At 45.7% G+C, this 24,725-nt stretch overlaps 2 protein-coding genes across 2 annotated transcripts in view; one reads left to right on the top strand and one right to left on the bottom strand.

Moving 5' to 3' along the window:
• The window catches only part of ACP2 (acid phosphatase 2, lysosomal), a 272,414-nt gene that overhangs the window by 116,616 nt on the left and 131,073 nt on the right, over window positions 1-24,725 (bottom strand). The gene's annotated exons all lie outside the window — the stretch shown is intronic.
• DDB2 (damage specific DNA binding protein 2) overlaps window positions 7,080-24,725 on the top strand; it is a 79,306-nt gene continuing 61,660 nt past the window's right edge. The window contains exon 1 of the mRNA XM_082270955.1: window positions 7,080-7,197. The gene's annotated coding sequence lies outside the window, so the exon portion shown is untranslated. The remainder of the gene's footprint in view (window positions 7,198-24,725) is intronic.

Below are 24,725 nucleotides of genomic sequence, written 5' to 3'. Positions count from 1 at the left end.
CTGGAATTAGAAGCACTGGTATTATGAGTGTTGGGGATTTTAAAGTAAGATCGCCTGCTCTTACTCTTTACAGGTAGCAACGTACTCTTCATCCCCGAGATCTTTTAGATATACTTATCCAGATAATCACCAAAAAGGCGTTCTCCCTGAAAGGGGAAGCTAGCCAATAATCTTTTACATGGTAATTACACAGACCAGCTCTTCAACCAAAGGATTCCGCGCCTATGCACTGTTATCAGAGCATCCAATAAACATCCATCACCATCACGAAATTCTTTTCCATCATTGGGATGTATCAATGTAAAAAAAAACCCTATGTCTCAGGTGTAGTTTCGTCTGTCATGGACAAAAAGAGTTTGTTATAAAAGGGAAAACTTATCCCATTAGATAATTCTATACTTGCTCCACTGAATATGTGGTATATGGTCTGTCCTGTTGTTGCGGCCTCCATTATGTAGGCCGCACAATACCTACTCTAAAGCCCCGTACACACGTACCGATTGTCGGCCGATTGTAGGCTTGTTAGTATGATGCTTCCGACAGCCGACAGCGCATTTTCGGCCGAACAGAATCCGTCGCGCAGGCATTAAAATTTTTGTTGGCCAACACCAGAACGGCCGATTGTTCGCCAGTCAGTACAGATTTCGGCCGACAGACAGCAGATTAGCAAGACTGGGCATGCTCAGAAAAGAAAAAAAGACAGGGAAAATTAACCATCACATGACATCACTTCTGCAGTCGGCTGTTGTTGGCCGACAAAATTCGTGTGCAGTCTTTTGCAGTTTTCAACAGACACGACAGCCCTGGACAAAAGACGGCCCATCGTTCGGCCGACGATCAGTACGTGTGTACGGGGCTTTAGAAAGCGTTTTGGAGAACACCGCCGGTCCTTTGAGACTGGCAAGGATGAACATAGTGTTCCCAGACACTTCGCCAAATATCACAGAAAATCTACCACTGGTCTCAAAGGATGGGTTATTGAATCCATCCCCACTACTTTCCCTGAGGCAGAAAGGTTTCCATGCCTCTGCCACAGAGAAACCTACTGAATATATGCTCTTGATGTTCTATCGCCAGGAGGGATAAACGAAGTATTAGAAATAGTTTATTATAATTCTTCCAGCTCCCAGAAGTCACTTTTATAGATATTTTTCACTTGTGTATGATTATTAACACCAATGCAGAGCCATTCTAGGACCATAAAAGTTTCTACCCCCCTTTTTAAAAAAAAAAAAAATTTTATACATTTTTTTTTACCCTTTTTTTGCCTCATTTATTTTTGGTTTTAATCCCTCAGTTTTATTCCTTTTAAATTGTAGAATTTTTCTCTCTATTTAAATTGTCCATATACGATCGATGATGATAGATACAAATACAATGCCGACATGTATGCCTGCTCCTTCCCTTCCCCCATCCTTCCTCCCCCTTGTTGTCTTTTGATGAGCAGGCAGGAAGTAGTCATCCAGTCCCTCCCATCTCCAGGCACATGTGTCTTTATATTTCAATGGATCCCCAGCGGGCAGAGGTCTGGTGAAGGAGCTACCCATGCTCCGAAACATGTTACCACCCACCCGCTTTTGACTAACAGCTGCGTACGTTCCAGCGTGGTTACCGGAAGCCCTACCACGCTGTGTGCACGCCGACACATGAAACAGTCTCCCAAACACTGGATTATTGAGCATCTGCTCCTCCGGCTTCTAAGACATGCTGTTTTGATTTCAACTTCTTGTAAATTGTTTAAATCCTATGCTCCAATAAATGGTTTATATTGCACTTAGAGGCACCTTGTTCTTCTCTATATTTCTACAGAGCCACTCCTCCTCTCAGGTGCTGCCCGAGTGCATGCAGATCTATATAACCCACTGGTTATATACCCCATGGAAGCGCCCACATATATACTCTTAACGGTGATCAGAGAAAACCATGACATTTGCCTTATGGAGTGGGTAAGAGCATCTACTGCGAAACACAAACTGCGAGGCAGATCTGACAGATCTTCCACAGACTTTCCATGAGAAGGAACTGCCTTGGACACTCGCTTTATGCGGTTTTTCAAAGACTGACACACTCCTATGGCCGCTACTGCTGGTTGTACTGCAGAACCTGCAACTGCAAAAGGAGGCCTTTAATAAAGCCTTCAACCTTTTATCAGCTGGATCTTTAAAAACCTGGGCATTATCCACAGGGCACGTTAAACTCTTGTTACCCAAGAAATGGTCGCATCCACAGTGGGAATTTTCCATCTCTTAGTAAACGTTTCCTCCATAGGATATAACAATGAAAACCTTTTAGGAGGAACAAAAATCCTATCAGGATGATCCCAATCATTATACACTTCTTGCTCCAAGAGCGGATGTATGGGAAATGTCTGAGGACAATTTCCCATACATCCGCTTCAGAGGCTTCAGTAGGGGAGAAAACTTGAATCCAGACCAGACCATCTCAGTAAGAGACTGAATAACCAATCTCTGGGATTGAGAGGCTGATAGAGACTCCTCTGACTCCCTGGTCCACAACTTCCATAGCGTCACCATCAGCCACATCTTCCACAACCTCTGCCCAATCCTAAACTGATTCAGGGGGTAGCTCATGAGAGGGGGATCTAACCCGTTTCTTTCCTCCATGTGGTGCTGCAATCATGTTAGCAATCCTACCCTCCAGGCTGGCTAATGCCGATGCCAAATCATCCTTGTTGACATAGGCTGTGGCAGAAGTACACGGAGTAGCTACTATGCCTGACAACCGTAATGGCTCAGATTGGCTGGATGCCTCTGGCTTATCAGGAGGAGTAGAGACAATGGAAGCACGACTAGGACCTTCGAGGCTTGACGGTGGCATCATAGTGCCTTTTCCAACTGTGCTCCCTCCAGCCCTTTTTCGGGCAGACATTGCATCATAGCAAGACAAACTTGAGGTACTATCTTGAAGTGTATTCAAGGCTTGTGCCAAGCTTATACAGTCTAATGCACACAGCACTGATTATCCTAAGATACAGGACCTGTTTGTGCCAGTAACATACACCCACAGTGACTCATGCAACCCAGCTGCTGCTGCTCTGTGTCCCCTTCAGCCTCTGATAGAGGCCAGAGCGTTGGAAACAGTTCCTTTAAAATCGCGCCTCTTTATGCTGAATAGCACATGTGCGGCGTGGTACGTAGCATCCATGTGCACGCCATTGCGTTCTAACCCGCCCTCCATGCAGTGTACGCCTGTTATAAAAAAGTGAAGATTCGTACGCGATTGAACCCTCGCCACAGACACGCCAGGAAGCAGCAGACAAATTTGCGGATGCTTAAGCGCCAAGGCGAAAACAGCAAACATATGGGGTGAGAGCAGCTTAGGCTGAATCTTGTTTTTTCACACCTGATACCCTTTCAGGTGATCAGCTCAGGGTAAGAAACAGTGTAATAACAACATGCTTTAAACATACTTTGCATAAACCTGCTACAATAGATGTAAATATAACCAGAAACACACTTGCCACAGGTCTCTGTAATCTTATTAAAGGGAACAGTGCATAAAATATATACAATTTTTACCTTGAAGGTTTGTTTGCTGTGTAAATATTTTAAATGGACTCCGCAGGAATCTGCTATAAGGAAGAATCCAATCTTCACTCATCACGGCAAGCTTTGTCTTGGAGACCTTCAAGGACTGGGTCCCCTATATAAGAGGGGCCACGGCCATGGACCTGTAGAGCACCCTGCACAAAGCGCCTTTGGGGTTTGGTATTCCAAGGGTTTGGATGCCAGGGTCCAGCGCCTAAAACGGACAGCGTTACAGGCAAAACCTCGTACCTGCTTCCCGAGGCTCGGGTACCATCTCTTTAGACTATTGACTGTTCTAGATGGATCTGATAGCTAACCCCTTAGATCCAGTGATCTTTGATCGGGGTATGTAGCATAATCTTCTTTCTTCTTCTTTAAAACATAAACATGTGGAGCGACTCTCCAAAACGTCCTTCACCTTTAGACACTGGTGAAAAAACTGAGGTACTTCCTGTGTGGGAGAGGTTATATAGGGGGGGGTCATCAATTCTGATTGGTTGCCAGTGTCCTTAACCAATAGGTGGCTATATAATCCATATGTTATGATTTATGGCTCTGTGTCCCGTGATGTATGAAAAGAAAAAAGGGTTATCAGAAGTAGTTTATAAATACAGAGCCCCAGAAACTACAGACTAGAGATCGACCGATTATCGGCAAAGCCGATATATCGAGGGCCGATATGCACTTTCCGCGATATATCGGAATCGGCCTTTTGATTTACCGATATTTCGGGAAAGTGCATGTACCGGGGTGATGCCTGCAGCTAGAGGCATCACCCCGGTACCGGTGTCCATAGCCGACGTGGCTGAGAAGCCGCTCGGCTGCCATTCCAAGGAGCAGGAGGGGACGCCCCCCCCCCTTCCGCGACTCGCCCGGGTCTCCATTTCTTTGAATTCGGCCCTGCCGAGTACCCGGAAGTGATGTCATGACATCACTTCCGGGTACTGGCCGCGCCAAATTCAAAAACTTATAGCATGCAAAACAGCCAAACTTGGTGCAGAGGAGGGGTTTGGGGTCTTTTAGATCCCTCCACCACAGTACCTGTAGACATTTAAAAAAAAAAAAAAATTTAATGTCCGAAAATCAGTATCGGTGGTAAAAACACGATATCGGTCGATCACTACTACCGACTACTACTACCACAGAAACTACTAGAGGAACTCACTTTATGGGAGAGATTTTACAAGATGTTTAGAGTGCTTTTACATCCCCTACTGTCTACAATGCAGTGGAAAAGTAGAAAGACTTAAAAACGGTCAGAGGTCATTTTTTTCGCCATCTGTGTCCCATTTCCCAGCCTTCCCTTCACTTTCAATCCCATAGCCACACAGGGAGTGGGAGGAAATCTCTGCAAATTAAGTGAATTCCTTTGCCTTCATTAAAAGGTAAAAATTTCTAGTCTTTAGAACCACTTTCATTTGGAACGACTGATCAATATAAGGATAGGAGCTGCCCATCTATAAAATTTCAAGAACACCACAGTACATATCCCCAAGTGCCCATTATCCATAGCATGCCCACGGTGCATATACCCCAGTGCCTGTCTTCTATATCAGTGTTTCTCAACCTTTTTTGTCAAGGCATCCTTTACAATTCTGCACAATCTCAGGCCACCCCTTTCTGAAATGTAAAAAAAACGATACTAATAATTTTACATAACACAGGAACAGCCACACATGTTAGAATGATTTATTCACTCAATGTTCGAATGATTTATTCGGTCAAAGAAAATACACCTTTGCACATGGTACTGACTAGCATTCCAATGTTTCATTTTTCTCCCTCACTCAGCAAATGTGACCATAGTGCTGATGGAAAGGGGCTGGGGAGGGGGGGTAAACCAAGCATGCTGTGCAGCACCCAACATCCTCCTTAAAAACTGTAACGTCATTGGTTTGTAGAACGCCATCGGCTAGAAGGTTGTAAAGGTGCACAAAGAAAACCTGTGGTTTTGTGTAACTAAAAGGCAGGCTTGATCCACCTGCTGATTTGTATAAATGTTTAGGCATTTTGCCAAGGCACCCTGGTTAAAAAAGGCTGCTCTATAGCATGCTCACAGTGCATATACTCAGGTGCCTGCCCTGTATAGTGTGTCCACAGTGCATATAACCCAGTGCTTGTCCTCTATATCATGCCCACATTGCGTAGCCTCAAATTCCCATCCTCTATAGCATGCTCACAGTGCATATACTCAGGTGCCTGCACTATATAGTGTGTCCACAGTGCATATAACCCAGTGCCTGTCCTCTATATCATGCCCACATTGCGTAGCCTCAAATTCCCATCCTCTATAGCATGCTCACAGTGCATATCCTCCATTGCCTGTCCTCTATAGCATAAGGGGAGTGCATTTACCCCAGTGCCTGTCCTCCATAGCATACCCAAAGTGTCCATTCTTTATAGCATGCCCACAATGCATAGCCTGTACAATCCTGTCCTCCATAGCATGCTCACAGTGCATATCCTCCATTGCCTGTCCTCTATAGCATGCCAAGAATACATATACCCCAGTGCCTGTCCTCCATAGCATGCTTACAGTGCATATACCCCAGTGCCTGTCCTCCATAGCATGTTCACAGTGCATATACCCCAGTGCCTGTCCTCCATAGCATGCTCACAGTGCATATACCCCAGTGCCTGTCCTCCATAGCATGCTCACAGTGCATATACCCCAGTGCCTGTCCTCCATAGCATGTACACAGTGCATATACCCCAGTGCCTGTCCTCCATAGCATGTACACAGTGCATATACCCCAGTGCATGTCCTACATAGCATGTACACAGTGCATATACCCCAGTGCCTGTCCTCCATAGCATGCCCAGAGTGCATATACCCCAGTGCCTGTCCTCCATAGCATGCCCAGAGTGCATATACCCCAGTGCCTGCCCTCTATAGCATGTGCACAGTGCCTATACCCCAGTGCCAGTCCTCTATTGCATGCCCACAGTGCATATACCCCAGTGCCTGTCCTCCATAGCATGTCCACAGTGCATATACCCCAGTGCCTGTCCTTTATAGCATGCTCACAGTGCATATACCCCAGTGCCAGTCCTCTATTGCATGCCCACAGTGCATATACCCCAGTGCCTGTCCTCTATAGCATGTACCCCAGTGCCTGTCCTCCATAGCATGTCCACAGTGCATATACCCCAGTGCCTGTCCTCTATAGCATGCCCACAGTGCCTATACCCCAGTGCCTGTCCTCCATAGCATGTCCACAGTGCATATACCCCAGTGCCTGTCCTCTATTGCATGCCCACAGTGCATATACCCCAGTGCCTGTTCTCACTGGCATGCCCAGAGTGCATATACCTCAGTGCCTGTCCTCCATAGCATGCCCAGAGTGCATATACCCCAGTGCCCGTCCTCCATGGCATGCTCACATAGTATAATCCCCGGTTCATTGCCCCTGACCATCACCTCTGCTCTCTTCGCCCCCACCTTCCACTCTTAGCTGATCCCTGCACTGGCGCATGCGCTATACATTCCCGCCCAGCCAATCAGAGTAACAGTGGACTTGTGATAGGAGGGGCGATCAGAGGTCAGGTCCATCTCCTGCGCATGCGCGGACTGTCGGCAGCGACATCTTGCCCATAGGTTGCTGTAAGAGCCCCGAGGATTGTGTATTGGAGACCGGGAGAGTGACAGGTACCCCGGGGGAATATGGAGGGGACACCGGGCCGTGCTGTGCCTGAGCCTGGGACCGCTGGGACTGATAGAAGTCCTTCTGTGTGTGTGCAGCTGCAGGGGGAGCAGAAGTCTCAGACAGATCTTGCAGCCTCTGCTGGGGGTTGTAGTCCCTCTCCGGCTGGAGGGTCACGTGGTTCCTTTGTTATGCTGCTCTCCTCTGTGCACACAGTGTATGGGGGGAATGGTGGGAAGTTGTGCAGAGGAGATCTGATTGATGTTGGTCGCTGTGTGTGTGCTCTGGTCTTCTGATCGGGGATTGTATGATTTATGTAATTGGCAGGAACTTTCCTCTAGAAGTTTTGTACATATAAGGGGAAAGCTGGCCATGTGTGCTCAGTCTGATTGTACAATCTCCTATGAAGCTGGCCATACACTGTACAATCTGATCTACCAACAGCTATGTAGCACAATGCCAAGCCTGCTTGGATACAATATGATTGGACAGAATAGGTAAGCTCCTGTGTAATATAGTCTTGGTAAAGCTAATTGTTCGGTCAGATTGCAATGTGTATGGTGACCCCTACTTTACAATCTCAGATCTTCCATCAGCTGTGTAGCACAATGGTCTGCCTGCATATTGCATAGATGTGGTAATTGTGCAGTCAGATTGCATAGCATTTGTCCAGCTTTAGATTTCCCAAAAATGTGATTACTAACCCAGTAATGTGTATCTGATCTGACAGGCTCTTGCATTACACAGTTGTTGGAAGATCTAAAGAAAATTGTACAAATCATTGCAATGTGTATGGCCGGTGTTCGTGAAAAAACCCTACCTGTGAAAATTCCCTACACTCGTCACTTGTGCTTCACCTACGTCATGGAACAGCTGAGCCGCTTCCCACTGCGCATGCTCACAGCTCCGGAGGGTAGGGAATTCTCACGGGGTAGGGTTTTCTAACGTTACACCGCATCAGCTGTTGCCGCGGGTACATTAACCACTTAAGCCCCGGAAGATTTTACCCCCTTCCTGACCAGGGCCTATTTTGCGATTCGGCACTGCGTGACTTTAACGGACAATTGCGCGGTCGTGCGACGCTGTACCTAAACAAATTTGGCGTCCCTTTTTTCCCACAAACAGAGCTTTCTTTTGGTGGTATTTGATCACCTGTGCCATTTTTTTTTTTTTTTTTGATCACGCGCTATAAACAAAAAAAGAGCGTCAATTTTGCAAAAATAACAATATTTTTCACATTTTTTTTATATGAAATTCCCCCCCCAAAAAAAATTGAAAAATTTAAAATTTTTTAACATTTTAGGCTAATTTGTTTTATGCTACCTATGTTTGGTAAAAAAAAATCGCAAAAAGAGTATTTTGATTGGTTTGCGCAAAAGTTATCGCGTTTACTAACAAAGGGAAAGATTTTTGTTGTTTTTTTTTTAACGCGTAATGGCGGCGATCTGTGATTTTTTTTTTTGCGGTACTGCGACATTGTGGCAGACAGATCGGACCCTTGACTGACATATTTGACACTTTTGGGGTTACCAGTGACATTACTACAGTAATCAGTGCTATACATATGCACTGTTACTGTAAAATTACACTGGGAGGGAAGGGGTTAACTTTTTTTGAGAGGGAGGGGTAATGTGTGTCCCTAGGGGCGTGATTCTAACTGTGATTGGCTGTGGCTTGAGGTGTATGAACAATGATCAACGGTCCTACATAGAACCGTATAATCACAGTTTCTACACAGGGGAGAATGACAGGCAGCTTGTTTACATTAGCCGCTCGCCTTTCTCCCTCTGCACCGACGATCGTGACCGGCGGACATCGGGTCCGCCGGTCACACGCGCGGGGGGGTCCGTGACCGCGTGGGTGTGCGCTCGCTCCCTAGACCCTCACAGGCTAGCGACGTAGTACTACGTCGCTCTGCCTGTGAGGGGCTGACTGCCGACATAAATAGTCGTGCGGCGGTCGGCAAGCGGTTAAATCATCTCCGCTGCAACATTTAAATCATCTCCGCTCCGACCCCTGTGACTTCTCTGATCTCAGCTACTTAATGTAAAAGCGGCGGCGGGTCTATGAAAATATAAATCATGGAGCCGAGATCAGGGAAGTCACAGGGGTCGGAGTGGAGATGATTTAATGTACCCGCGGCAACAGCTGATGCGGTGTAACGTTACAAATCACTACCCCGTGAGAATTCCCTACCCTCCGGAGCTATGAGCATGCGCACTGCTAAGCTGCTCAGCTGTTCCATGACGTATGTGCACCGCAAGTGACGAGGGTAGGGAATTTTCACGAGGTAGGGTTTTTTAACCTTACACCGGCTGCAAAACCCTGTTGTTTCCCTCTTGAGAAGCCCCCCCCCCCCCTAACTTCCTGTCCTGGTGACCCAACGCGATGTAAGAGGAAATAATATGAAAGGTGGCAGAGACGGCAATAATAACCCAATCCATGTTCTAACCCTTCCTCCACTCCCTCAAGATAAAGCCCTGTACACACGCACCGATTGTTGGCCGACCGATCGGCCGTCTTTTGTCCAGTGTTGTTGTGTTGGTTGAAATGTGCTCTAGACTGCACACGAATTTTGTCGGCCAACAACAACCAACTGCAGAAGTGATGTCATGTTCTGGTTTACTTTCCGTGTGTTTCTTCTTCTCTGAGCATGCCCAGTCTTGCTCATCACATTTTTGTCTGCCGAAATCTGTACTGACTAAAGGACAATCGGCCGTTCTGGTGACGGCCAACAAAAATTTTATAGCATGCACACCAGATTTTGTTCGGCCGAAAAGCCGCAGTCGGTTGTCGGAAGCATCATACTAACAAGCCGATAATCGGCCAATCGGACGTTGGCCGAAAATTCACGGCCAACAATCGGTGCGTGTGTACGAGGCTTTAAGCTGGATACACACTATACAACTTTTGTTGATAGATTTCCTTTAAAGCAGTAGTATCCCGCTTTTTGACACTTTTACCTACAGGTAAGCCTATAATAAGGCTTACCTGTAGGTACAAATAATATCTCCTAAACCGGCACGGTTTAGGAGATATTTGCAGTGCATGCAGCCGCTCACGCGAGCGGCGCATGCGCATGAAGGTTTGTGGGGACCTTCAGTTTTGCTTGCCGGAAAATCACTCCCGCGCGCATGTCCGGAAGAGACGCCGAGGGATCATGGCAGTGCCCGCAGCAATGTCCGGGGGTCCGTGTCGGGGCTTCGTTCTAAGGTAAGTAATACATAATGAGCTAGTATGCAATGCATACTAGCTCATTATGCCTTTGTCTTGCAGGTTTTTTTTTTTTTTGTTTGGTTTGGGTGTACAACCGCTTTAAGGCCCGTACCCACAAGTGGAAATTCGGCCGGGAATTTTCGTCCGACGACCAATCGGCCAATTTTCGGCTTGTTAGTATGGTGCTCACGGCAACAGACTCCGACTTTTCGGCCGAAAAAATTCTGGTGTGCAGGCTATAAAATTTTTGTCCTCTGTCAAAACACGTCCGATTTTCGTGCAGTCAGTACAGATTTTGATGGGGAAAAATCTTATGAGCAAGACTGGGCATGCTCAGAGATGAAAGCAACCCAACACATGACATCACTTCTGAAGTAGAATTCTGTCGTGCGGGAAAATATGTGTGCAGTCTAGAGCAAATTCCAACCAACCGACACCACTCTGGACAAAAGACAGACGACCGGTCGGCGGAAATTCGTTGCGTGTGTACGAGGCTTAAAGCGGTTGTAAACCCTATAAAAAAAAAAAAATAAAAAAATAAAAACCTGCAAGACAAAGGCATAATGAGCTAGTATGCATCGCATACTAGCCCATTATGTGTAACTTACCTTAAAACGAAGCCCCGACACGGACCCCCGGACATCGCTGCGGGTGCTGCCATGATCCCTCGTCGTCTCTTCCGGGTTCGGCGGCTCCGGCGCGCTGATTGGCCGGAAGAGACGGCTCCGGCGCGATGATTGGCCGGAGCCGCGATGACGTCACTCGATTTCCGGTAAGCTCCCGGCAACTTAATTGAAGGTCCCCCCCGGACCTTCAGAGCGCATGCGCCGCTTGCGCGAGCGGCTACATGCACTGTAAATATCTCCTAAACCGTGCCGGTTTAGGAGATATTATTTGTACCTACAGGTAAGCCTTATTATAGGCTTACCTGTAGGTAAAAGTGTCAAAAAGCGGGATACTACTGCTTTAAGATTTACCTTCAACTATGTAGTGCAAGGTCCTGTCTGACTGCATACAAATTGAAAGTGTTTTAGGTCTGACCTCATATTATATGGTTTTGGTAAGTCTGAAGGAAAAAAATCTAAAGAAAATTGTATAGTGTGTATCCAGCTTAAGTCTTGGCTGAATAGAATATATAGAAAGAGAAGGAAAGGGTTCTAGGGAAAGTTGCCCACCGGCTGTATTGCATAACCTGGTATCACCATTGCTAACATGTCCACTTGCGTTCTTTGGTGAATTCCAACTTAGAACATTGCTTCCATTGTCCGTTTGGCCTTGATTTTTACTGGGTTAATCTTCTGCTTTACATCACATCTGCCAATCATTTCCTGGATGTCCTCCATCCACCATGGTCCTCCTTTTTTTACTCTGCTCACTTCCAAAGTCTTTCAAAGACCCTCTCCACCCAAATTTCTTGTGATTTTGCAATAAAGCCTCGTACAGACGCACCGATTGTTGGTCGTGAATTTTCGGCCAACGTCCGATCGGCCGATTGTCGGCTTGTTAGTATGATGCTTCCGACAACCGAGTGTGACTTTTCGGCCGAAAAAAAAATCTGGTGTGCATGCTATAAAATTTTTGTTGGCTGTCACCAGGACGGCCGATTTTCGGTCAGTCAGTACAGATTTCGGCAGACAAAAATCAGATGAGCAAGACTGGGCATGCTCAGAGAAGAAAAAACACACGGAAAGTAAACCAGAACATGACATCACTTCTGCAGTTGGTTGTTGTTGGCTGACAAAATTCATGTGCAGTCTAGGCACATTTCAACCAACACAACAACACTGGACAAAAGACGGCCGATCAGTTGGCCAACAATCGGTGCGTGTGTACGAGGCTTAACATTGGAGTTTTCTCTTCAATAGTCCTTTCCAACAGATATGGTTTGGCTTCATTGACTCTTCATTCCTAACCATGTCCATCCAGCTGATCCTCCTGGAGAACCACAGTTCAAAACTTGTGATCTGCTTTGGTTTTAGAGATCTTGAGGGAACGAACCTGACTTGCGGTTGTAGCATTTGTTTTTCTGTATGATTAGAGGGCGATTGTTCCTTATCAGGTTGTGGTGTCTCCAGAAACGTTGGCCTTGGCAGTCCCACTTCTGACTTCAACCTTGTTCTCCTGGTTTTCTTTAATCTTTGTGACTATATATTGGAAGTTGGGTTACTTGCTCTATCTTTGCGATCTTCATCATTCATGACATTGAGAAAAATGTTTGTTTCATACCTGAGAAGCATCCAGACTTGCGTTTTATAGAAAACTTCCTTTGTGTATAGAAGGAGATCCTTCCTCATCAGGTTTTGGTGTCTTCAGACATTTTGGCCTTGGTGATTCCATCTCTGACGTCAACTTTGTTCTTCAGGTTTTAATTGATCCATATGTCAAATGGTTGGAAGTGGGTTACTTGCTCTATTGTTTAAGCCTTAGATTTACTTGTCTCCTTTTGTTGATTGCTTTCTACCTAAGAATGGACTAAACTTGTGACTGTAGCAATCTTTTTTCCCCTTGTGTTTAGAGGTAGATTGTTCCTCATCATCAGGTCTTGGTCATCCCAGCAAATTTCGCCTTGATGATTCCAACTCTGACGTTGATCCATCTTCCAAGGTATTAGAGGTGGGTTACTTTTATTTTCAAGCCTTCGTTTTACTTCTTTGTATCCTTTGTTAGTTGTGACATACCCGAGAAGGGACCAGACTTGTGTTTTGTAGTAATTTTATATTTTTGACTAGAGGGAAATTTTGGTGTCTCCAGAAACTTTGTTTGGCCTTGGCAGTTCCAGCTCTGACTTCGACCTCATTCTTCTGGTTTTCCTTTAATCTTTGTGACAATGTATGGGAAGTTGGGTTATTTGCTTTCTTTGTGATATTCATCTTTCATCACTTTGTGAGAAAAATGCTTCTGTTCCATACCTGAGAAGGACCCAGGCTTGTAGAAATCTATATTTGTGTTTGGAGGGAGAATAATCCTCATCAGGTTTTGGTGTCTCCAGAAACTTTGGCCTTGGTGATTCAAACTCTAACTTCAACTTTGTTATTCAGGTTTTCATTGATCCATATGCCAAGGTGTTGGAAGTTGATTACTTGCTATATTGTTTTATTTTCAAGCCTTGGTTTTACTTCTTTTTATCCAATTGTTGATTCCCTTTTACCTAAGAATGGACCAGACTTGTGATTGTAGCAGTATTTTCCTTGTATTTGGAGGCTAATTGTTTATCCGGTCTTGGTGTCTCCAGAAGCTTTGACGATTTCATCTCTTGAAGTCAACCTTGTTCTTCAAATTTTCATTAATCCATGTTCCAAGGTATTGGAAGTGGGTTACTTATTCTGTTCTTTCATTTTCAAAATTTTGTTTTATTCTTTGTATCCTTTATTGGTTGTAACATACCTGAGAGAGGACCAGATGTGTGTTTTGTAGTACTGTAATCTTTATTTTTGATTAGAAGGAAATTGTTCCTTATCAGATCTTGGTGTCTCTAGAAATGTTGTCTGGTCTTGGCAGGTCTAGCTCCAGCCTCGTTCTTCTGGTTTCCTCTAAACCGGCTTTACTAAATGGCGGCCCGCGGTCCATTGGCGGCCCGCACGATGCTTCCGCCCGGACCGCGAGGCTGCCTCCTGTTATCAGTCACTGGTTGCTGGGACCGCGGGTGTCCCAGCAACCAGTGACGTGCTGTGTGTGCTCCACGCCCCCTCCTTACTGTGGATCCCGGCTCACTCCCAGCCGGTGTCCTGCCGAGCCGCGAGTAGGGGTGTGACGTCACGCGCGCGCCCTGCCCACTGCTCCTGACTGCGGCTCCCATTCAGCCGGGCAGCGAGTTGGGGCGTGACATTATGTGCCCGCCCCGCCCCGCCCCCCTGCTGCTCGTGGCTCCTGTCTCGACTACTGGCTCCAGGTATGTGGAGCACAAGGGGGAAAAAGCAATGTGGTCCCCAATTTCAAAGCTGCACTTAAAGCTGATGAGCGGTTTTTAAAGTAATGGGCATATTTTGTAGTGCTCATTAGAGTGCCCCATAAAAAAAAAGTGCCCATCAGAGTGCCCCCTAACATAAAATGTGCCCATCAGCGTGCCCCTTTTACGCTGATGGGCATATTTTATGGTAAGGGTCACGCTGATGGGCATATTTTATGTTGAGGGGCACTCTAATGGGCATATTTTATGTTAAGAGCCACGCTGATTTACACGTTTTGTTTTGACCATCAGAGTGCCCCGTAACATAAAATGTGCCCATCAGCGTGCCCCTTATTTTATGTTAAGCGTCGCGCTGATGGGGCAAATTTTATGCTAAGGGGCACGCTGATGGGCACATTTTATGTTCGGGGGCACTCTAATGGGCATATTTTATATTAAGAGCAATGCTGATGGACACGTTTTGTTTTGCCCATCAGAGTGCCCCCTAACATAAAATATGCCCATCAGAGTGCCCCCTAACAAAATGTGCCCATCAGAGTGCCCCTTATTTTATGTTAAGGGTCACACTGATGGACGCATTTTATGTTAAGGGGCACTCTAATGGGCATATTTTATGTTAAGAGCAACGCTGATGGACACGTTTTGTTTTGCCCATCTTTCGGAGTCATGGCACAGACTTCACATTCGGACCTCGGCCCAAAGAAAATTTTGGCGACCGGACCTCCTTGAATTTTAATTCATTACCCCTGCTCTAAACCATATACCAATGTTTGGAAAGTTGAGTTCCTTGCTCTGTCCTTCCGATCTTCATTTTTTGAGATATTGTAAGGGAAACATTTCTGTGCCATACCTAAGAAAGGACCAGACTTGTGTTATGTAGTAATCTTTAATTGTGATTTGAGGGAAATTATTCCTTATCGAATCTTCTTGTCTCCAGAGACATTGTTTTTGCCCTGGCAGTTCCAGCTTTGATGCCAACCTTGTGATCCTCATTTTTCGGGACGTTGTGAGGGAAAAGTTTCTGTGCCATACCGGAGGATCGACCAGACTTGTGTTTTTAAAGTGGAGTTCCACCCTATTTTTATACTTACCTCCATCTTCTCGCTCCGGGTCACCTGAAAAAGAAATGGATAATCGCATATTTTTTTTTTTTTTACTTACCTCGTAGCGAAGAAAATATACTTACCTTACTTCCTTCTTCCTCCTTCCTCGGCCGCGGCCCGTCGTCACTTCCTGGCTCTGCAATGATTCCTGGGAGCTGGACGTCATAGCTCCCAGGAATCATTGCGCCTGCACCGGCCCCGACGTCAGTTCCGGGTCGCGCGCGTCATCCCCTTCTAAACAGCTTCTGGGCATGCCCAGAAGCTGTGGAGGGGTGACGCGCGTGACCCGGAAGTGACGTCGGGGCCGGCGCAGAGCATCGTGGGACCACAGAAGGCGGAAGAAGACGCCGAAGAGGACGCGCTGGCTTCAAGCTGCCCACATCTGAGATGGCAGCGCTGGACAAGACGTTTGCAAGGTAAGTATTTCGTCTTGCAGGTAAGTGCAACCCGGGACAGATCAGAGGCTAGCCATTGTGGAATGCACTAGCCCTGACTGTCCCGGGGGTATTAAAAAAAAAAAAAAAAAAATCCAGGGTGGAACTCCGCTTTAACAAATCTCTCTTTGTGCTTAGTGGAAGATCTTTCCTTATCAGCCTTTTGTGCCTCCAGAAACGTTTGCCTTGGCTATTCCAACTTTTGACATCAACCTCATTCTCCAGGTTTTTGTTGATTCATATGCCAAGATATTGGAAGTGGGCTACTTGTTCTATTCTTTGTCAGTTACCCTTTGTTGGTTGCGCCATACCTCCAAAAAGGGCCAGACTTGCATTTGTAGCAATCTTTTCTTTGTGTTTAGAGGTAGATCATTCCGCATTAGATCATTGTGTCTGCAGAAAGATTTTGCTTGGTCTTGGAGAGAAATGTGAGGAATCGTCTCCATATGCCAAGGTATTGGAAATTGGTTGCTTGGTTTATTCTCATGGTTTACTTCTTCACTTCTTTGTGTCCTTTTGTTGGTTACAACCTTGCTTTTTTGTCTTTTGGGTGTTTACTTAGATGGAGACTTTCTTTCCCTTTTCTGCTAACTAATTAAAGTGGAACTTCACCAAAAATTTTCTTTTCCATCATTCTAATCACCCCCCCCCCCTTTTTTTTTCTTCTTTTGTTCTTTGGTAAGGACCGCCCCCATGTAGAGTTGCATGATTATTCGTTTAAAAAAATCGCAATCTCAATTCACCCCCCCCCCCCCCCACGATCATGTCCTTGATTCTTACAGAGCTGTTCTCTGCTCCCTCTAAGCTGTCAAAAAAAGCCTCCAGCAAATGTTTATTAACATTGCCAAGGCTGCTACATAACTATAAACACAATGTTTTACAATGTATAGTTTTGTTCTTTTAGATCAGGCATGTCCAACCTGCGGCCCGGGGACCGCATGCGGCCCGGAACTGCTGGCAATGCGGCCCACTGCCCCCTGAAAATTTTTTTTTTTTTTTATTTGCTGGGGAGGAAGGAAGTCGAGTCAGGGGCACGGCCACAGCAGCTTCCAACTTACGTTAGGCAGAGGCTGCCTCCGAGGGGATCATCCACTAATTGTGTTAAATTAGTGCTGGGGGAGGGGGGGCCCAGCAGCACGGGAAGGGCGCGGCGGCGTTTTTTTTACTTGTATACCTTAACTAAAGTATATATTTTATATGCGGCCCGAGAAAATTTCTCTACGCTCAATATGGCCCAGAGAAGCCAAAAGGTTGGACACCCATGGTTTAGATCAAAAGAATGAATTTCCATCTGCAAATGAGGGCAGATTAAAGCGGTAGTATCCCGCTTTTTGACACTTTTACCTACAGGTATGCCTATAATAAGGCTTACCTGTAGCGGCGCATGCGCTCTGAAGGTCTGGGGGGACCTTCAGTTTTCCTTGCCGGGAGCTTGCCGGAAAATCACTCCCGCGCACATGCGCGGGAGTGACGTCGTCGTGGCTCCGGCCAATCACAGCGCCGGAGCCGCCGAACCCGGAAGAGACGCCGAGGGATCATGGCAGCGCCCACAGCGATGTCCGGGGGTCCGTGTTGGGGCTTCGTTCTAAGGTAAGTAATACATAATGAGCTAGTATGCGATGCATACTAGCTCATTGTGCCTTTGTCTTACAGGTTTTTTTTTTTTCAGGTTTACAACCGCTTTAACTACCTTTTTCTGACACTTGTGGCTTACATCAGTATTTTTTGCTAGAAAATTACTTAGAACCCCCAAACATTTTTATATATATATATATATATATATATATATATATATATATATATATATTAGGGCTGCAGCTAATGATTATTTTGTCTGTCGACTACTCTAACGATTATTTTTATTTTATTTTTTTTGCTTAATCTGGTGTTCTTTTTTTAATTTGCGAATTAATCCTTTGACTAACTTTACAAAAAATGATACGTAGAACTTCGAAAAATATAATATTTCAGTTTTTATTAATTTTTTTTCCAAAAAATATTTTAATGTGGTTGAAGTTTTTACAGTATACAAAAATGAAGTGGCAAAAATAAAATGTAAACAACACTTTAGCATCAGGCAAGAATAATGCCCTTAATTTTAGAACCAAAAGTATTCAAAATGCCATATAAATTCTAAAAAAAACACTGTGTGTGAAGAAATACAAGAAAGACCTATACATAAAGTGCCAAACACTTTAGGGCATCAGGCATGAAAATACCATATCTGCATAACACTTTTACTTCTTTAAACTACAAGTCAGCTCTTTGCCTTAAGGTAGTCTTTTGCTGTATTGGCCATTATTTGTGGCCATTACTTTTGCACAGTGTTGAGCAGCAGTGCTTGCTTTTGTTTGACTCCTTTAAAACTGTTACCTTTTAGGTATGTTTTACATTTACATATACATAGAGTTATTGTTGACCAGTATTTTTGTGGTGTGTTACTTGTAAACAACACTTTAGGGCAGGGGTGGGGAACCTTTTTTCTGCCAAGGGCCATTTGGGTATTTATAAAATCATTCGGGGGCCGTACAAAATTATAAACTTAAAAATGTGCCTGTTATATTTGGTCAAAAATTTAATTAACTCACCCCTAATGTGATGGCTGCAACTGCTTCTATTTGGTGAGGTGTGTGATGTTAGCTGGTATTGATGATGTTGCAACTGGTTTTCCAGGTTTGCGTCAATCAGTCTGGAGCGCAGTCGACTTTGTGGTAAGTTTTGAAAAGAACTGCTGGCGGGTAATGCTGGTGGGTACAGCTGGCTGGTACTGCTGTGGGTACTGCTGCCTCAGGCTGGTACTCCTGGCTTGTACTGTACTGTGGGTACTGCTGGCTGGTACTGCTGGCTCAGGCTGGTACTGCTGGCTCAGGCTGGTACTGCTGTGAGTATTGCTGATTCAGGCTGGTACTGTGCTGTAGGTACTGCCTTGGGTACTGCTGGCTCAGGCTGGTACTGTGCTGTGGGTACTGCTGGCTGGTACTGCTTGCTAGTACTATTGACTGGTACTGCTGGCTCAGGCTGGTACTGCTGGCTGGTACTGTTGTGGGTACTGCTGACTCTAGCTGGTTCTGCTGTGGGTACTGCTGGCTCTGCTTTGTGTACTGCTGGCTGTGGCTGGTACTGCTGTGGGTACTGCTGGCTCTGGCTTATACTACTGTGGGTACTGCTGGCTCTGGCTTGTACTGCTGGCTCTGGCTTATACTGCTGTGAGTACTGCTGGCTCTGGCTTATACTGCTGTGAGTACTGCTGGCTCTGGCTGGTACTGCTGGTTCTGGCTGGTACTGCTGTGTGTGCTGCTGGCGGGAAATCATGGCTAGCAGCCGCGCCACGCTTGAGGAAGAGGCGATGTCTCCTGTATTAGTCACAGGCGGAGGGCATTTGATATCACTCCGCCTGTGACTCACTCAGACTGTCATAACGGAGCCGGAACTATACAGGAAGCATTGGCTCCGTTCTTACAGATCAGCTGAGAGACAGACTCTGCACGGGGGCCGGACCAAATGACTTAGAGGGCCGCATGCGGTCCCCGGGACGTAGGTTCCCCACCCCTGCTTTAGGGCATCAGGCATGAATAATTAATGCCATATAAATTCTGCCTAACACTATGCAAAAGATGCATTCTGAAGGCATTATGTGGTGGTTAAAGTAGTAAACCTTACTACTTTAAACCACATAATGCCTTCAGAATGCATCTTTTGCATAGTGTTAGGCAGAATTTATATGGCATTAATTATTCATGCCTGATGCCCTAAAGTGTTGTTTACAAGTAACACACCACAAAAATACTGGTCAACAATAACACTATGTATATGTAAATGTAAAGCATACCTAAAAGGTAACATAGTTTCAAAGAAGCCAAGTTCAACAAAAGCACTGCTCAACACTGTGCAAATATAATGGCCAATACAGGAAAGATTACCTGAAGGCAGCTATCTTGTAGTTTAACCACATAACGTCTGCTCACGTTGTTGCTACCGCGGCACAGTGGCTCGTTATTGTCTAGCGAAGTAGTACTACGTCGCTAGACTCCTCCCCCTGTAGGCGGCGCTCGCGCGCCGCCGGAGGCTCGCTCCAGCTGTTTTCAGTCACAGCAGGAGTCGGGCCAGGGGAGGAGCGGCGGCGATCGCCGCTACTCTTCCCCGATCGTCGGGGAATCAAGTTTGGAGATCCACCCGCTTATGTAAACAGAGCGGGCGGATCTCCTAAGTGACAGGGAGTGACAGATCGCAGTGTTCAGCATAGCTGAACATGCGATCTGTCCTTGTGTCACTCAGTCACCTCCCCCCACACACGTCAGTAAGCACCAGGCATACATTAACCCCTCCCTCTCCAATAAAATTAACCCCTTCCCTGCCAGTGTCATTTTTACAGTAACAGTGCATATTTATAGCACTGATTACTGCAGTAATGTCACTGGTACCCAAAAGTGTCAAAAATGTCAGTCAAGGGTCCGATCTGTCCGCCGCAATGTCGCAGTCCCGCAAAAAAAATCGCAGATCGCCACCATTACTCGTTAAAAAAAAAAAAACACCAAAAATGACAGAAATCTTTCCCTTAGTTAGTAAACTCAATAACTTTTGCGCAAACCAATCAAAATACACTTATTGTGATTTTTTTTTTTTACCAAACATAGGTAGCAGAAAACAAATTGGCCAAAAATGTAAAAAAATTTCGATTTTTACATTTTTTTGGGGGGAATTTCATATAAAAAAAAAATGTTAAAAATATTGTTATTTTTTCAAAATAAACGCTCTTTTTTTGTTTATAGCGCAAAAAGTAAAAATCGCACAGGGTACAGGGTGTTTGGGTACAGCGTCGCACGACCGCGCAATTGTCTGTTAAAGTCGCACAGCGCTGAATCGCAAAAAGTGGCCCAGACGTAAGACAGCAAAATCCTCCGGTGGTAAAGTGGTTAAAGAAGTCCAACATTATACAACCCAAGAGTGCAACAGGTACAGGTTGGGGGGGCCTGTATCTATAATATAGCATTGCAATGGAGGAAGGTTAGCGTATCGACATGCTCTGAATTTAGGCTTGCTCTTTTTGTAGTCAAAATGTTGCCAGCAACTGAGAAAAGCCTTTCAGATGGGGTTGATGTTGCAGGCACAGACAAGTAACTCTTTGCCAGCATGGGCAAGATGGGAAACCTCCCTTCATTTTCCTTCCACCATTTCAGTGGATTTTCTTCCTTCGGAATGGCCTGCTCACTAAAGTACATGTGGATCTCATTCCTCACAACTCACTGTGAATTTCTTGATATGTTGGAATTTCAACACCTCCACAAGTACGCTGAAAAGCTTCTTCTTTATACACTCACCAGCCACTTCATTAGGTATATAGGTTCAGCAGTGCTGGTACAAGGCCATCCAGCGCCCAGGGCGAACATTTCAAATTGCGCCCCCCCCAGGCCACATATGACTAATCATCTTACCTATACCTGTTAGCCACACCTGATCATTATACCTATATATAGAGTGCAGAAGTCAGGATTGGATAAATTAGAAAGTGCAAGGGTTGGGAACAATAAAAAGTGAGTGCAGGAGTCAGTAACGGGGTTATTTTAAAAATAATAAATTGGGACCTGCTTCTAGAGGAAAGCGCAGCGTGTGACAAAAATTAGATGCGGCTTTCACTGTGCTGACTATTGGGTGTGGCAAGAGATGTAAGGGCACGAACAGTGCAAGGGCTCAGTAGCAAATGACGCAGAGTTCAGCCTTTTATGATTGTGGAAGGGGGGCATTCAGAAGGTCCAAAGGTTTTTAGGGTGGGGAGGGTCCACTTTAAAGTTCTTTTACTGTTTGTTCCGAATATCTACAATACTTTAGGGTGCATGAACTGGGGAGTGGTTCACCTAAAGAAATAATTACCTGAAAACCAAAAATGTAATATATTGTAGCTTACCAATTATTAAATGTGGTGGCTGCATTCGTTTTCTTTTCTTAGGCTTTTTTTCTACCGTTTGTCATCTGGTGCTCTGGCCAGTAGCACACCTGCTTTATTAGAGCGCTCCCACTCTGGATAAAGAAGCTCAGGCAGCACAGCGGTGCTGTCAGTCTGGGGGGAAGGGAGTGTTAGATGAACTAGCAGATTTAGATACACTAACAAATTGAACCCAAACTCCAGCTCCCACTTTATAATCATTAACTGTTACATTTTTTTTCTTTTAGTATAAAGGTTTTACTTAAATATATGCTGACCTTTGTAAGCACCCCTGCCAGTGGTAAATGGTTAGTCACATCTCTAACTGCAAGTGAGCTTGTTCTTTTGAAAAACAGACTTGCTCGCTGGATCACCAGATAAAAACAATTGGAAGAAAGAAAGCCTAAAAAAGGAAAACAAATGCAGCCTTCACAACTAAGAATTGGTAACCTGCAATATAATGTTTACTTGTGGGTTTAATGTCACTTTAATGTCTACTTTACACTTGTGACCCTGTTGCTGGTGACAGGTTTGCTAGTGAGAGCAGAGAATGTCATCACCTGACATTGCTACCATGCTGACAGAAAGTGTGGAATGTCCTTTGTCAGTATGGCTGGTGAGGAATTGATGCTGTAGGAACGGGTCAGTAGTTTCCCTGTCCTCTCCTCTTGCTGGCTAGTTGACACCAACACCAGGATCACAATGTGATTGTGACAAAATGTATTTTGAATTTGGTTTGCTAGGAGTGAAGTAATCCTGACAGTTTGATCTGTTACTACATTCCTGCTAGTTTCTAGACCAATTCAGAACATACATCCAGGGCCATCTTACTGAATGGGCACGCTGGGCAGTTGCCCGGGGGCCCCACCTGCCCAGCAACCCAGCCCCAGCCAAGCATTAGTCCTGATTCCCGTGTGCATCCCGCCACCAAACTTAACAGGTGGCAAGCGCCTCTCGGCCCTGGGCGGCTATCAGGCAACTTGGGCCGTGGAGGGGGAGCCCACAACTGCAGGAATGTCTGTCTGCCTCCAAGGGAACAGGCACACACAGGACAGTCAAGTCTGACTCCCGCCTGTGTGTGTTCACTGGACCCAGCTGAAGAACTTGGAAGCTGTCATTAGCCTGGCACTGCTGTACCAATAAATATCGCCTTATCGATAATTTGTAATTTTATTCTCGTGGGTGATTGTGTAGGCGGGTTCCCATTGCACTGCATTGCCCGGGGGCCTATAATGCGATTAAGATGGCACTGCATACATCACTAGCCTATGGAAAGCAGGACCCACCACTCCACACCAGCACACCTCTGCTTCTTCTCACCTGTTTGAAGTGAGTGTGGGAAAGAGAATGAGGAGGTCCCACTATCGCACAGGGAGCTCTGATTCCCAACAGGGTATATGGCATTTGCAGCTTGCTGAAATAATGTGTTTCTACAGCTAGAAACTCCCAAGATTTCTCCCCAGCACTGCCCCAGTCTGTACATGAAGAGCTCTGTGCTTCAGGACAACTCCTCCATCTTTGCTGAGATCCTGGGGCTATCAAAGCAATTCTGCACATTTCATATGCTTGCACTGGGCTGTAATGTAGAGGCAGGGGATAAATTAAACAGGACACACACAGGAGGGACATCAGGGGATAAATGTAGGAGGACACACAGGAGGGAGATCAGGAGAACTGTCACTGCCATGTGCATGAAGAGCACAGAGAAAAGAAACTTACAATGGCCACCAATTCTCACTGTGCTCCATCACCACTATATCCATCTTTGCTGCCTGCAGCTACAAGTGTCAGTCACATAATGGAATGGAGTTATTTTACACTTTGTAGAATACTGAAACATCCCAGTATATTCCCACTATATGAATCCATTTTACTTTCACTTTCACATCTAGCAAAGTACAGGGCAAGTTTACAGCACAGCCAGGTACAGATTGGAAGGCAGACTAGATAGGGACTCACAGGTGCAGAAGACATCCATCCATCCATCCATCCTGTCACATCTTCATTCTGCCATTTGTTGAGCTCTGATGTCTTCAGTGCTGGGCGGGAGCAATGATCGGGGCTGCAGAGAAGTGTCCTCTTCTTGCTCTGCCCCCTGCAGAGACGCTCTTCCTGTGACAGCCCAGATGGAGCTGAACACAGTAAGGAACTAAAGCCCGGGAGAAAGCTTTCTTCTCTCTTCTGTAAAGGGAAGTGAGAGCCATTGTACAGAGGAGGCAGCCAACAGATAAGGGCGCATCCTTTAGTAGCAACAACAGAGGTTGCAGCATACAGTGGAGTGAAAGCCTACCTATTCTGTGAGTCTTCTTGCTGGCAACCCAGCGCCCCTCCCATACTCCGCCCAGGGCACCCGCCCCTCCCGCCCTCCCCTTGTACCGGCCCTGGGGTTCAGGTGCTTGGTAACACAAATTGCTATGGCCGCAACTCCATGCATTTAGGCATCTAGATGTGGTGAAGACAACTTGCTGAAGTTCAATCTGGGTATCAGAATAGGGAAGAAAGGAGAGTTGATTTACTTGAACGTGGCATAACTGTTGGTGCCAGATGGGCTGGTCTGAGTATTTAAAAAACTGCTCATCTACTAGGAATTTCACGCACAACCATCTCTCGGGTTTACAGAGAATGGTCTGAACAAGAGAAAATATTCAGTGAGCGGCAGTTGTGTGGACGGAAATGCCTTGTTGATGTCAGAGGAGAATGGGCAGACTGGTTTGAGATAGAAGAAAGCAACGGTAACTCAAATAACCACTTATTAAATTCAGTGTATGCAGAATACCATCTATGAATGCACAACACATCGAACCTTGAAGCAGATGGGCTACAGCAGTAGAAGATCACATAGGATGCCATTCCTGTCAGCTAAGAAAAAAAAAAAACTAAGGCTACAATTCACACAGGCTCACCAAAACTGGCCAATAGAAGGTTGGGAAATGTTGCCTGGTCTGATGAGTCT

The sequence above is a fragment of the Pelophylax lessonae genome (assembly GCF_965119305.1).
Source record: "Pelophylax lessonae genome assembly, chromosome: 10".
NCBI lineage: Eukaryota > Metazoa > Chordata > Amphibia > Anura > Ranidae > Pelophylax > Pelophylax lessonae.
The sequence above is the reverse complement of the archived record's forward strand: the minus strand, read 5'-3'. Positions and strand labels throughout refer to the sequence as shown.